We start from the raw sequence: 16,587 nt of genomic DNA on the forward strand, positions 1-16,587 counted from the left end.
CCTTCCCAGGCGCTCCAGGAGTTCATCCACCCGGGGCATGGGGTAACTGTCGAACTCCGAGACTTCGTTGAGGCGTCGATAGTCGTTGCAGAACCTGAGGGTGCCGTCCGGCTTCGGGACCAGGACTATCGGGCTGGACCAGGGGCTCCGAGAGGGCTCAATGATCCCCAGCTTGAGCATCTTCTGGACTTCCTCCTCTATAGCCTGCCGGTGGGCCTCGGGGACTCGATAGGGCCGTTGCCGGATGATGACGCCAGGAGGAGTGCGGATGTCGTGGGAGATGACGTTAGTCTGGCCGGGGCTGTCGGAGAATACGTCCAGGAACTGACCGACCAGGTGCCGCAGCTCCGTCTTCTGGGTGGCCGACAGATGGGGGTTGATGTCTACAACCGCGGGTTCTGTGACGGCGAGGGCGACGGCTTGGTCCCTATCTCCAATCCACTTCTTAAGTAAGTTGATGTGGTACAGCTGCAGGGGCCGTCTTCGGCCGGGCTGTCTCACCCGGTAGTTAACAGGGCCTACCCTCTCCTCCACGGTAAACGGCCCCTGCCACTGGGCGAGGAATTTGCAGGCGGCGTTCGGGACCAAGACCATCACCCTGTCACCAGGCTGGAACTCCCGCGGTTGGGCCGGCCGATTATAATGGCGTTGCTGGGCTTGTTGGGACTTTACCAGGTGCTCCCGGACTAATGGCATGACTCTGTCGATCTTCCTTCTCATGTCCTGCACGTGCTCCACCACAGTGCGGTAGACGGCCGGCTGCTGCTCCCAGGCCTCTCGGGCTACGTCGAGGAGACCGCGGGGCTGGCGGCCGAACAGGAGTTCAAAGGGCGTGAAGCCGGTGGAGGCTTGGGGAACCTCTCGAATGCCGAAGAGAACGTATGGTAGGAGTAGATCCCAGTCCTTCTTGTCTTCGGCCGCCACTTTCCGGAGCATCTGTTTGAGGGTCTGATTGAATCTCTCGACGAGCCCGTCGGTCTGAGGGTGGTAGACAGATGTTTTAATTTGCTTTACCTTCAGCAGCCGGCACAGGTCAGCCATTAGCCGGGACATAAACGGGGTTCCCTGGTCGGTCAGAATGTCCGACAGAATACCCACCCGGCTGGAGAGCAGGAACAGCTCACGGGCAATGGCTTTGGCGGTGGCTTGGCGAAGGGGGACTGCCTCTGGATACCGGGTGGCTTAGTCAACGATGACAAGAATGTGTTCGTGTCCCCGGCCAGACCTCGGCAACGGCCCTACGATGTCCATCCCGATCCGCTCGAAAGGCACCCCGATGATGGGTAGAGGGATCAGAGGACTGGGGGGAGGCTTCCGAGGAGACGTGCGTTGGCATTCAGGGCAAGCTTGGCAAAAGCTCTTTACTTGGGCTTCCAGCCCTGGCCAGTGGAATCTGTCCCGGATTCGTTGGGTAGTGTTCTGGGCCCCCAGGTGGCCGGCCATAGGGTGAGCGTGGGCGAGCTCCAGGACCATCTCCGTTTTTTGCTTCGGCACTACCAAGAGTCGTTTCACCTCCCCCCGTCGCTCCGCGACGCAGTACAACAGGCCATTCCGAACGATGAAATGTGGGAGGGGGTGAGGGGCCGGCAGAATTTATTGATCCTCGAGCACCCGGACTTGCCGCCAGCAGTGCTTGAGCCTGTTGTCCTCCTTTTGGGCTTTCCCAAAGTCTCCTCCTCCAGTAACCTGTTGAAACACATCGTGAAATAGATTAGAGTGTTGGCCGGCAGACTCACCCTCTCTCCCACTGTCCGTCGTGAGTAGGCTGGAGCGACATCCGGACCCCCGCGACGGCGGTGGCCGCGGTTTGCGGCGGCAGCGGGCAGGCTGTGTGGTGGAGGCCAAGGCGGCGTCGAGCCCCGGCCAGTCTCTGCCCAGTAGTAAGGGGACAGGTAGGTCCTTCAGCACTCCAACTTCCAAGGTCCAGGCTTGACCATCCTTGTGAAAGGTAAGAAGGTTAGTTTGTACCTGACGCGTGTCTCCGTGGACGCAGGTGATTGGCATCAGCGCCTTGGAGGCTGGCCGGGGCCCAAGGGTGGTGGGCCGCACCAGGGATACTGCGCTGCCGGAGTCCAACAGGGCGCGGAAGTGACGTCCTCGGATCCTGACAGTGGCCGTAGGCGCTTCAGGGGGTGTTTTCTGGTGAACCACACAGCCTGCCATCCAAGCCTTGGTGGGGGTCGACGGCTCTGTGGGCATTGGCTCGTCGCGGGGGCTGGTCGGCCTGTGTACTGGTCGTGGGGTGCCTTCCGGCGGGCGTCGCTCCTGAGGCACCCTCCGGGGGAATGGCTGCGCTCGCTCCCCGACGTCCCGGTGGTAGGTTGCGTCCGCCAGCTCCACGGCGTCGATCACTTCAGCGATGGTCTTCGGCCCCCGCATACCCGCGGCCTGCCTCATCGAGCGGGGTAAAGCTCTCAGCAGCCTGTCTACCACTACCCGTTCGGTCACTTGAGCTGGGGAGGGTGAATCTTCCAGTAGCCAATGCTCAGCTAACCGCATCAGATCGGCGGCCTGGGCGCGGACTGGCAACCGTGTTTTAAACTCCCATTCATGGAAGCGCTGGGCGGCAACGGTTGCAGAGAGGCCGAGACGGCCTAATATTTCTTTTTTTAACTCATTATAATTATTTTGGGAAGACGCTGGTAAGGAAAAATATGCCCGTTGCGCCTCACCGGAAAGCAGCGGTGCCAGTGTCGCAGCCCACGTACCTCTCGCCCACCCTTCGGTGCGAGCGAGTGATTCGAACATCTTAAGGTAGGCCTCAATATCATCATTTGCGGTCAGCTTGGGTAGCAAACGGGCAGCGGTGACTCGAGGATCCGGTAGAGGGATGTTCTGGGCGGCCGGTAAGCGAAGTTCGGCCAAATACCCTTGAATGTGGCTGTGTTGCTCGGTAAGCAGCTCGAAGCACTGCTGCTGGCGGACGCTAACCTCCGTAAGCTGTTTCACGAGTTCCTCCATCGTTGCGGGGAGGAGCGAGCCTGAAAAGAAGGAAAAAAAACAGCCGGAGGTGAGAGGGGCAACAAAATGGCGGTGTAAACAACGTCTTGTTTGTTGGTGTTCTCAGCCGGCGCTAGGAACGATCTGCCCGCATTCTCCACCACCTTGTGGCCGGGCGGAGAACAGCAACAACAACACAAGAGTTGAGTGAGCCCCGGAGGGTGCGTTTATTGACAGAAGTGCGGGTAAAATGAACAATACGGTGAGTGAAGTGATGAGGACGTCTTCCTTGAGGTGCAGGGTGGCTTCTTCTGAGTGCTGGTGTCTCCTGGTGACGGTGGCCGGTGCAGGGGGTTGATGCAAGGACGTGCTTTAACCCCAAACGTGCAACCCGGAAGTGGGGGACCAAGCGGTCACGGCGACTCTGCAGGAGAAAGGATACAGCGGTCAGGTAAGTCTCACAGTGCATGTGGAGATGTATCTCACTCTCTGGTTGTGGCAGACTGCTTATAAAGCTGGTTGTGCCGTGACCGATTGGTCCGTGGTGAGTGGATCCAGCTGGTCCTCGTGTGTTGCCAGGGCGACGCTGATTGCTCCTCGGGACGCCCGTCACAATACAAAGAGTAAGAAAACATTTTCCATTTTTGTTATTAACATCATGAAGTGCTTTAGATATATTAAATCAAGGATTCCCAAACTGGTGTTTGTGAAGGAACTGCAGTGGGTTTGTGAGTTTAAAATAGATAAATAAATGTTCAATTAAAATAAATAATTTTAAAATTGGTGAGTGTTAGGAGTTAGCGTGCTGGACGGATGAGACGTAAGACGAGATACAATAACAACGATGTATTTAATATAATCTTCAGAAGTACAGGCAGGAACACAGAGATTAATCCACACACGATGAACAACGTAACATAAGCAAAGACCGACAGAGAACTCAAGATACAGACAGACTTATAAAGGGTAACTAATAATTACAGACAGGTGAATGGGATGACGCTAACGAGGGTAAAACCAAATCACACAGATCAACGGGGGAAGACAATGGGAGCAACCAATGACCAAAACAGACACGAAATGTGACAGTGAGTTTAATTTAAATAAATAAATAAATAAATGTTCATTTAAAATAATGTTACAATTAAAAAAATAAATAAATAAATATTTAAATATTTAAATTTTTAAATTTATTTTCCCCAAGTTTTTTTTTTTTTTTTTTTTTTTTTGCGGCAACTATACAGTAGTCAACATTTGAAGTGGATCAAAAAAGTTAATCAAAGTTGTCCAAAGACAAGAACAACGGGTATTGTTTCAGTTTTAGGACAACTTTGATGAAAGGTGTTGATCCACTTCAAATGTTGACTACTGTAGTTGCCAGTAGGAAAAATATGTTGTATGCACCCCTTCAATGTCAAATTTGAATAGGAGGAGAACATTTGGCATCTAACTCAAAATAACTCCTTTCAACAGATCAATCTTTAATCATAAACACATTTATTATGTATAAAAGTTGAAGAACATTCAATACGAACCCCAAAAAAGCTGCATCTAGCTTATAATCTCTTGAATATGAAAACACAACAAACCAAGTGCAGCCATTGAGTTGCCCCAACAACAACAAAAAAAAAAAAAAATACTTGGTAAAAATAGGTAACATGAAAATTACGTTTCTTTGGGAGGGTTTGCCTTCACCATGCTTCCTGAAAATAGGGGTTGGAAGTTGACAGCCTCATGTGACAGGAAGGAAGTGAATACCTTTTTTTTTTTTTTTTCTTGAAATCCTTTATTTGCTGGTTTGCTTGCATGTCATTGAGACATAAAACATGGATAACATCTAGAAAAATACTTACAAAAGAAAAATGACAACTATAAAGTGCGGCAACTATAGTTGCCAATGGGCTTAAATAGAACTGAGTAATATTAATTAACTATATGTACTTACTATGTGGTTTGGGTTAGGATTAGGGTTTGGCCTAGGGTTACTTGCATGCAATTGTGCATAATTAATTGTTATTATAATAGTACATACATGTGTAACAAGGACACCTTAAACTAAAATGTTCTTAAACTTAAACTGAAACTCTTAGATCATTTTGATATTTTTCAACATAGTGGAGTAGAATTCAGTTTCGCATGGTAGTATAGCACTTCATAAAGCACTGATTGATTCAAAATAACTTTACAGTTATAGACAAGAAAGTAGTAATTCAGAGATGCAAACAAAATTCACTTCTGCTGTAAAGCAGCTCTAAAAAGATACTAGAAAATAGACACTATTTATTATTCAATTTGTTTAGAACCACATGAATAGATATTGTAGTAACTTGTAGTGTAGCTAAAAGACTTTAATTAAGAATACTTTTTGTGCACAAAGAAAACATAAATAACAACTTTATTCAACAATTTATTTACTTCCATCTCAATCTTCGACGTGCGTTCATGCATTGTGGTACTCTCGTGAATGCATGTCGAAGGTTGACACGGAAGAGATTTGTTATATGGTTTTTTTGCACACAAATTTTTCTAGTAGCTTCATAACATTAAGGTTGAACCACTGATGTCACATGGACTATTTCATTGATGTCCTTACTAGGTTCTTCACAGCAATGCCATAGAAGAACCATTTTTGGTTCCACAAAAAAAAAAAAAAACATTCAGTCACAGGTTCTTTAAAGAACCATCTCTTTCTTACCTTTTTATAATCTGAAGAACCTTCTTTCGCCACAAAGAACCTTTTGTGAAACAGAAATGTTCTTCAGATGCTAAAGGTTCTTTATGGAACCATTTAGACAACAAAGGATCTTCTACACTGTAAAAAGTTTTCACCAGTTTCAACTTAACTTAAGTTTGGCAGCTGACTTAATATTTTAAGTTAAATCAACTTAAAACTACAAGTCATTTTAACTCATTACAATAAAATGAGTTGATTTAACTTGTGAGTTGAAATGACTTAAGTTGATTTAACTTAAAATTTTAAGGCAGCTGCTAAACTTAAGTTTTTAAGTTGAAACTGGTAAAAACTTTTTACAGTGTATGACATCATGAAGCAACTTTATTTTTAAGAGTGCAGGGTCAGAAAGCTCTCGGATTTCATCAAAAATATCAAATATCAAAAAGGTCTTGGAACGACTTGAGGCTGAAAAATTAATGACAGAATTTTAATTTTCGGTAAACTATGTGTCACACCCCCGGACTTTCATGTTGGTTTCTCCCATTTTCCCCTGCAGTTCTGAGTATTTTGGTTTCTCCCTCATTGTTGTCACCTGGATGTTGTAATCAGTCTGTCTATTTAAGGTGTGTGTTTTCCCCTGTATTCTTGTCGGTCTTTAATGTTTTATGGATGTTTTCCCCTGGTGTTCCTGTGTCTGCCTGTATTCCATTGGATTTATTAAATATACGTCTTTTATTTACGTCGTTGTTCGTGTGTTCCTGCCTGCATCGTGACACTATGCCTGTAAGGTTCGTCATTTGATGTAATTTGTAAGTAACGTAATGTTATAGCTAAGTGTATTTGTTACTATCTTGTTGTGCAACTAAAGTTGTATTCATGCTATGCACCGGTCATAAAAGATTTTTTTTTTTTTTTTTTTTTTTAAAAAGCATATACATCTATTAATAACTTGTAATTACAACTTCTAAACTTTTTTTTTTTAAGCATCAAGTTGTTCCACCTTACTGCCACAACGTCATGTGGAAACATGTCGAATTCAGCAAGGAATTATAAATAAGCCACTGCGTTAAGCATATCTCAATATTTCGTAATATTTCTGTTTATTAATTCCCATAATTGACTGTCATTAATGTCTCAAAAATGCAAGAATAATCTTAAAGTAAACAAAATACATACAATGTCCTGCTATATAAACTGTTTATTAATAGTTTATTAATAATGCATTTGCATTATTTGTTGTATTGTTTTTGTCTATTGATTACTCAAACTGCACAGATTAATTTTGCTGTTAATATGCTGTAAAAAAAATATTTTTTCGACAGTATAAATAAAACAAAGATGGACTATGTTCCACAAGAAGAATTTTAGTCATTCTACTTAAATAAATGAAATTATTTTTAAAATCGAAACAATTTTCACAAAGAAATTGGTAGTAAAAGAAAATCCTATGCTTTTTTTTTTTTTTTTGTTTACCATAGTGTTGCAATAGAAACACATACTGTAATTTTGAGTCTGTGAGTCAGGTTGTCATCTTGTAATTACGGTAATTATGACATAGCATGAATACGGCATAACTCCTTTTTGAAAAGCATATCTTAGCCGTAGTTTAAATATTACAATTTAGTTACATATAGCTAAAGAATAATTGATTTAAGTGGCAAATACAATAAGCATGTACTGGACATGCAGAATCTGGACATGCTAACATTTTAGCACACGCTAAAATCATAGTTCATAAAGCTGCACTTCGCAATGTCGGGGTGTGATAGGGTTGAGCTCTAGAGGACTATAATTAAACAGTGCTCGCTGCTGATGTCATTACCCCAGCGTGGAGGTGGAGAGTGGCCATGCCAAGGCACCTGTTGTTGTGAAGAGAGGCATCTGATATCATTACCCACCCAGCCGGATTGCCACAGTCTCCCGCTGTGGTGAGAACTGTACCAAACCCAAATCCCAAAGCATGAGCTCCAACACTTACCCTGCCAGGGGAACACATGGTAATATGGGTAGCTTTTATTTTGGAAAATGCTAGCATTAATTTATTTATTTACATTGAGGAGAACATACTGCAGGATGAGCTCACTTTTGGCACAGGAAGGAAGCTCGACTGGACCATAACGGTTCATGGTAGGACGTAAAGTAGCCAAAGATTAGCCTATTTACAAGGACAGTCATAGTGTTGTGCTAATCTGTCCTGCAGTGTTAAGAAGTAATACCTTGTATTATTCACTGTTTAGTTTGAAGTACCATTTATTTTTCATGCACATGTATGTATGAATGTCTAAATGAATAAATAGTATAATTATTCTTGCAGATAATAAATAATATTAATGAAACAATGAAATTAAAGGCCACTTAAAGAGACTTTCATGATATTGTAAAGTATATTTTAAATGATAATGCTTTCATTTGTATTGTTTCATAGCGATGTACTATAAAGTGCTTCATTATAATTTTAACTAGTATGTTATTTGATATTATGTTAAAAGTTCATATATTTTGAGTTTACTTAATTGCAACTTTGTCATTACAAATGTGTAATTATAATTATATTTAAATGCATGATATACAGGTTTTAATTTCTCATATGTTAATTTATCATAAATGCTTTTCAGTACATTCAACATTATACCTCATCCATATTTCAAACACAATAGAAGCAATTATGAAATTACATAAAAAGGTACTTATGTTACATGGGTCAAGGACGAAAAAGGGTTTAAGCATAAAAACGATAAGTGTAATACTGTTTTAAATTGTTGTTGTTCTTAAAAAATAAATAAATTAATTAATTAAAAAAAATGAATAAAAAAATAAAACGTTTTCTGTTTAATTTAATTGCATTTTTGTTTTTGTTTTTCTCAGCAAAAAATAAATGTCATACATTTTTTCCCTAATTTACAGAAGACTCCCACTAAAATGTTATTCACTGTAACAATCTTGTCAGGAATATTTACAACAAAAATTAATTTATGATAGCCTGGAAAAATCCAGACCCTAATCTATTAAGATTAAGGGTCTGAGATCGAGCAATGAAAAGGACCTAACTCGAGGGGCGGCACCAAGCGTGCATTTGAAACTCTCACTGAACGCAATTGGATAACGCCACGGCCAATCACAACAATACATGGTGTGACGTATCCAGAGCGACGGTGAACATATAAGAGTGGATTTCAATGTTATAACATAAACAATGTGTCAAGATTAATAACTATTAATTACAACAGCCGAATCCACCTCATAAAACAATTAGGTCCGATCAAACTATTCATTATATTTACTAATATGTGGATGGACGCTAGCGTTTCATTCAGCAGCAAGACATATCGTCCTGTTCAAGTTAGGCTACTGTATTACTATTGAATAGTTCAGTTTTTCGTTACAGTAAGTTTACCAAGTGACTCTTACCATTTGTAAATGAGATGGACCTCATCCACCACAATCCCGATCAGGTTTCCCGGTAGACCTTGTTCGATAACATTTATTGCCACTTCTTTTTTAACAGCCAGGACTCGAGACTGCCGAATGCTATCTGGCATTGCCCGCTTCGGACCTGTTCCTCTTCGTGCTTAACTACCAGCGGAGCTAACTGATAGATTAAACTCTTGCCGTATCCAGTCGGCAAAACAGCAAAAACGTCCTTCTTGCAAATGAATGATTCGAGCGTGGTTTTCTGTTCCTCTTTTAAATGAAAAGCCAAGTCTAACTCGGTCATTGTAGCGGCCAAAGCCGTTTCAAACAACTGGTTTTCATCTGTAGATCTCTTTCAATGTTTACTAATGAGTCCGGAAGTCGCAGCGCTGTCGTCATCAGCTTAGCTCGCCTCTGGCCCGCCTACATCAGATACACCGATTTGATTGGTTCCCAGAATTGCTTACGTATTGCAGTAACATGCATCATTGCTCGATGCCAGAGTGTCTTGCAGAGTCAATTCAAATTGTGCTCTCGCGAGACCTCTGGATTTCCAGGGTAAATTTATGACATATTAAAAGACAAATTTCTTTCACCCCAAATAGTAATTAGTTGTAATTCTACATTTTTAAAATTTGCCACTATCCTAGGTTTTGCCCATTTGTCAGTAATATTTTTTATTCATTTAAAACACAATAAAATTGTATATACTCCCTTATTATTTTATATATTTTAATATGTATGTTAGAATAAGCATGTTGTTTGAATTTTTACATAACTATTGTGTTACACTGAATGACAAGGTATAATTATTTCAACCACATTTTGACATTTTATTCTCCAAAAACATATTTGAAACCTTAAAAGTAAACACTTAACTTACATTTAATGTGCTTTCTATGGACATAAAATTACTTTTGTAAATTTCTTTTGACATGGACATCTTAATGTACTTTTTTCAAAATTGATCAGTTAATCATTTCAAAATATGCATTGCTATTATGTTACTAGCCACTGATTTGTACATTTTAATACATTTCCATTAGGTAGCAAGTGATACTGCCTTAATTTTTGACTAAAACAAGGTATCTTGGAGGCAGCGTAAATCAAAAGGCTATCTGCCTAATATGTTTTAACAGAGCAAAGCTAAATGAGAGTTCATCTAAGTATTGATAGTGCAATGAGAGTAAAAGTGCTTCCCTCCTGTTTTATAACATCCTTGTTCTAACTTTATTGTAGCCTGTGTCAGCAATTACACGCAATGATTGTGCCATCGTAATTGTTTCAGAGTTTGCTTCAATCTCATGTCCATATATGATAAACTCACGTCTACCACATCATCATAAAAAAAAAAAAAAACAAATCTAAGGATGACAGCTTGTCTATTTCCTCCTCATTTAATCAGCAATATGCAAATATGAGGCTAACAATGGGGCTAATATGATTTTTAAGATGCAATATTCTCCCAGGGTACACCCCTCTGATAAGACAATCTCTTTGATAGTATTAATTCTATAAAATTCATTTCCAAACATCTGCGAGGAAAAACATCTCACTGTGCCGTTCATTTGATACCTGTTTCTTTTTTTCATAACTGTCTGGAAAATCATTAAATAAGTGTCATAGCTCAAAGTTGGTATCAATTACCGAAGTTGCTATTGTGTCTCTCTTGCTCTAATCGGTCTCGAGGGATGGCTCTCTAATGAGTATGTTGTCTTCTTAGCGGCTAAATCACTTCGACTATTACATCTGTCAGAAAGCACAGCTCTATCTCTCATGGAGACCCCCCACCCCCACCCGAACACGACTCTTACTGGGTCAATCTGCCAACCCCATCCCACGCGAAGTATTAAAGATTAATATTTCTCCCTTAGCATAAACAAAACTGCTCCACCTCATTTAGTAGGGAAATGCTCGCACTAATATCACAATAATTGCACAAAATAAACTTGGGAGCTTTTAAACTCACAAAAGATAAATACACTTTGCATTTCAATAAACCGATTTGGAGATGACGTTTGGCGCTGTAGTGATTTGCAAGAGCACGACATGTATAAAAACTACCTACCTCTGGTAGGATTTGAAGGCTAACACTTTATTTTGATCCACTTTAGACATTCTACTTTGCAGCTACATGTCAACTTAAGGGGCCACAAACTGAGCTACACTCTTAAAAATAAAGGTGCTTCACGATGCCATAGAAGAACCTTTTTTGTCTAAATGGTTCCATAAAGAACCTTTAACATCTGAAGAACCTTTCTGTTTCACAAAAGGTTCTTTGTGGCAAAAGAAAGTTCTTCAGATTATAAAAAGTTAAGAAAGAGATGGTTCTTTAAAGAACCTTTGACTAAATGGTTCTTTGTCGAACCAAGAATGGTTCTTCTGTGGCATCGCTGTGAAGAACCTTTTAAAGCACCTTTATTTTTAAGAGTGTATCTAAAACTCTTTACAGTATTTATAGACAGCTTAATATCTACTAACACTTTATTTTGATGGTCCCACAACAAACATTTTGCTGACTATAAGTAACTTTGCAAGTAATTACTTAATCAATTACTCACCCTCATATTGTTCCAAACGTGTAAGACCTTTGCTCATCTTCGGAACACAAATGAAGAATATTTTTAATGAAATCCGAGAGCTTTCAGACCCTGCATAGACAACAATGCAACTACCATGTTTAAGCCCCAGAGAAGTACTAAGGACATTGTTACAATAGTCCATGTGACATAGTGGTTCAACTGTAATATTATAAAGCTACAAGATTTTGTGTCAAAGAAAACAAAAATAACAGCTTTATTCAACATTTTTTTCTCTTCCGTGTCAGTCGTCAATGTGTGTTCCATGACGCATTCAAAAAAGTATTCTCATAGTGTCAGAACATTATGGTTGAACCACTGATGCCACATTAACTATTTCAACAATGTCCTTACTAACTTTCTGGGCCTTGAGTTGTGTTGCTGTCTATACAGGGTCAGAAAGCTATTGAAATCATCAAAAATATCATAATTTGTGTTCCAAAGATGAATGGAATCACAAAAGGTATCATGAATTTGGAAGTAATTAATGACTGAATTTGCATTTTGGATGAACTATCCCTTTAAGGGGGTCACACACTGGAGACAACTTAGGCTCATTGGAAATATGTGCCTCAATATACATTTTTGCAAACCTGAAAAAAAAACCCATACCTATATGTATAAAACACTGCATTTTCCACTTGAAATGTCACTTAGTTTTTGGTACTAAACGCATGCTTGGCAAGCCTTGTAACTTAAATCTAATTATTGATACATCTTTGGTAGAGCAGGTGAGTCAGACTAAACTCTTGGGTGTGAGGCTGGATAGTCAGCTCTCTTGGGCTGATCAGATTGACCATATTGTGTCCAAGATGGCCAAAGGCATTGCTTTGACCCGGAGATGTTCAGCATATTGTCCACCCTCAGTTATGAAAATAGTTGTCCAGTCTTTAGTTCTGTCACATCTGGGGTATTGCCCAGTAATTTGGTCAAGTGCTGCAAAGGGACAATTGAAAAAATTACAAATTGTCCAGAATAGAGCCGCAAGAGTAGCCCTTGGTTGCTCTTTTCGCACCAGTGTGGATAAAATGCATACCTGTTTGGGCTGGCTAAAGGTGGAGGACAAACTAAAGATAAGTCTTCTCTGTTATATGCATAACGCTTTATTTAAAAATAATCCAAGATCTTTTGCAGATAAATTAGTTTTTAGTGGGTATTGTCACCAACATGTTACGCGTCAGGTGAGCTCAGGGGTGTTAGTGGTTCCATCTGCAAGGTCCAATTGTATGACAAGAACAGTTTTAGTTAGATCGTCATCTGCTTGGAATAAATTGGACTTAAGAACAAGGCATATATCCAACATATGTAATTTCAAGAAGACTTTAAAACAGATGACAATTAATGGCATTACACCAGTTAATTTGTAACTGTTATAGGTATTAACATCTTCTAATGCTGTAAGTGCACGAATGTGTATATGTGGATAAATGCATACATGTGGTTATGTTATATGTATGTTATATTTATGTATGTTATATCTGAGTATTTTTAACTTTACACATGTTTCAGCACTTTTGTGGGCCCCAGGAAGACTAGCAACCACATTGTGGAAGCTAATGGGGATCCAAATAAATAAATAAATAAATAAATAAGGGCAGTAAAATTGATTAATAAAGCCTAATTTTCAGACAGTTACTACTTCAGAATATTATATTATGGCTTCAAAACTATTTTAACATCCCATTTTAACATTGTTATCACATATACAGCTTCATATGCACACCCTTTCTAATGCAGTCTAATGCAGCAATACAGCGTTACACTTGGGTGATGAAGAGCTCTGTTTCGAAACCTTTGAAACTACGGATTGACAAAACAGCTCAAATCCACATAAGGAAGTTAAAATAGCACGGATGCATCACCAAATACATTTTATAAATCACTTTAGCATTTGTTAACACTATTGGTTAGGTTTAGGGTTGGGTTTGGTGTAGGGGATATGTCCAATATGACAGAGCATTAACCTTTTAGCGACACGTCCAGATATTTAAATTCTGAACAGCTGCAATACGTATCTCAAGCAGTGCAAGGTCACGTATTTGAATGTGTGTTTTAGCACCAATCTCTGGACATTTTACGGGGGCAGCCGTGGCCTAATGGTTAGAGAGTTGGAGTTGTAACCCAAAGGTTGCGGGTTCGAGTCTCAGGTCCGGCAGGGATTGTAGGTGGGGGGAGTGAATGTACAGCACCCTCTCCACCCTCAATACCACGACTGAGGTGAGTCCCTTGAGCAAGGCACCGAACCCCCAACTGCTCCCCGGGCGCCGCAGCAATGGCTGCCCACTGCTCCGGGTGTGTGTTCACGGTGTGTGTGTGTTCACTACTGTGTGTGTGCACTTGGATGGGTTAAATGCAGAGCACAAATTCCTAGTATGGGTCACCATACTTGGCCTCACGTCCTTTCCTTTCCTTTCAAAATGCAGCGAAACGTGCAGTATAAGGTACGTAATTACGGTTTTGCAGCAATGTATGTAGAGGCATGCATTTCCAATGAGCCTGGGTTGGGACATCACCTTTATCTTGAAAACTGGAACATATTGTTCTCTGTGAGTGAGTTAACCCTAATTCCACTCACCATCTGTCGGCGATGTCAGCTATAACTCAGGAGGCTGTTTAAAATTGCCAAAGAGCACCACCCACATACACAGTTTTTCATTAAATTGAATTATACTTGTTACAATTTTTTTTTTTTTTTCAAACACTGAACTTCAAACTCATCAACACCATTTTGTTTATTCTAGAAGTGAACATGTGCCTGTTGTGCCTGTTTGGTAATTAAATTCACTATTTTGGACTGCTGCCTTGAACTAAACATGACACATCTGGTGTGTGATACCTGTCAGGTGTTCTAGCCGTGATGTGGTGCAGTGCTGTGCCTCTTGTCCATTGTTTAGCTGCCTATTTTCTACCAACCCTAACCTTATGGAACTGAAACCCAGTGGTCCCAGTCCTTTTCAACTCTGAATCTTCAGGATAGCCCTCAAACAGCACTCGCTGGTGGGATGCAATGCCTGAACAGGATTGTCAAGCAGTGACTTTCGAGATATGGCTTGATTTGCTGGTCCAGAGTAAGTTTAGTTAAAAACTTTGCGTTCCCAGTTCCAGTCGACATTCAGATCTAAACTCAAACCAACTATTGCACTAAACCTAACTGTTATATAGGGACTATATCTTGCCCCGAACCAACACTCAACCTAAACCTACCATTGGTAGACTTAGGGCATTCGTAGCCCTATAGACCTAAACCTTAGTCTTCTCATTGCAACTTAACTACAAGCTAAGAGTACCCAGATGGTAACTTAACCACAGTTTGAGCAAAGGCTGGTCACAGTCAATATTAAAACCTTAAACAGCACATGCCGATGGAATGCAATGCCTGATCAGGATTATCAAGCAGTGACTTGATTCGCTGGTCCGGAGTAAGTTTAGTAAATAACTTTCCGTTCATTGATCTGGTCAGATGTTCTAACCTCGATCCAAACTTTGCACTAAACCTAACTGTAATAACCCTATGAAACCGAATTCCTGGTCTTCTACGTTCTTAGACCTACGCCAAAAAAGGCTATCCTCTGGGAACGGGAGATAGATAAAGGCTTTCCTGGTGTAGTCTAACAGACATCGGCCCGTGCACGCATCTTCAGTCTCCCTACTTCATACTATCCTAGACGGGTGCTAGGTTGGGGGAAGCTGTTGTAAATTTTCTAACCTAACCTAACAGTCTACTAATACTCTAATGAGAGTTATTTGTAATTAGTTGACATGGTTCCATATAGAACCTTTAACATTCATGTAATCTTTCCATTCCACAAAAGGTTCTTTGTAGTGGAAAAAGGGTTCTTCAGGTCATAGCCGCAGGGACATGTTTTATCTGGGGGGTGCTGGAGTGGGTCTTTATGTTGCAGGGCAGGGCCACAGTGGAGGATTTTAGACAAAATTGTTAATTAAACTTAAAATGTATTTTTATTAAATATGTGATCAGTTTAAATACAAATTCAGTCATAATATGGTACTTGCTTAAAACATTATGATGTGCGTAGTTAATAGACATTAGGCTACAGTGGTTTGAGCATGTTTGACTAGAGACTAGAGCACAATTAAAGAGCTGTGCTTATGTGCACTTTAAAAAATAAAGGTGCTTCATGATGCCATAAAAGAACCTTTTTGTCTAAATGGTTCCATAAAGAACCTTTACCATCTGAAGGACCTTTCTGTGTCACAAAAGTTTCTTTGTGGCAAATAAGGTTCTTCAGATTATAAAAAGGTAAGCAAGAAATGTTTCTTTAAAGAACCTTTGACTGGATGGTTCTTCTATGGCATCGCTTGAAGAACCTTTTGAAGCACCTTTATTTTTAAGAGTGTGATTGTCGGTGGCTGTCTTAAGAAGCAAAAAAGCTTCAGAAAACAGCTCATTAAAAAGATGAGGACATGAATGGTTTTTACAAGTCTGAATTAAGAATTGTATATAATATCGCAGGAACATTTCACGTGAAATTCTGTCAATGAGGGGGAGATGTAGGAACGCGGGACACGCACCGTGAGGCGCTTAAGAAAAATACAACTGCACTATATTCCTGGTCAGTTTAATATATAATTAATCACATAACTATCAAAAAGTATCTTATTGATTATCAAGGGGCACAAGAAAAATCTTACACTGCGGCCACCCATAGTTCCCACGGCTATGCTTTAGGTTATTATAATGTTCTTTAAACTAATACATAAAATAAAGTTCTTTTGAGAACTCTTCACTAAATGGTTCTTTGGGGAGCCCAAAATGGTTCTTCTGTGGCATCACCACGAAAACCCCTTTTTGGTACCTTTATTTTGAACTCTTTCTATGCCATTGACAAAACTTTCTGTCATTTATGAGACAACGCTTTTCCCTCCATTTCCAACTTTCCTTGTTTTCTGTAATACGGTAGGAGGCACTATTATGCATTTTCTGAAAGAGTAATGAATCTCTGGATGAAAACATGGTGAAAA

This window comes from Garra rufa, chromosome 24 (genome assembly GCF_049309525.1).
Source record: "Garra rufa chromosome 24, GarRuf1.0, whole genome shotgun sequence".
Lineage (NCBI taxonomy): Eukaryota > Metazoa > Chordata > Actinopteri > Cypriniformes > Cyprinidae > Garra > Garra rufa.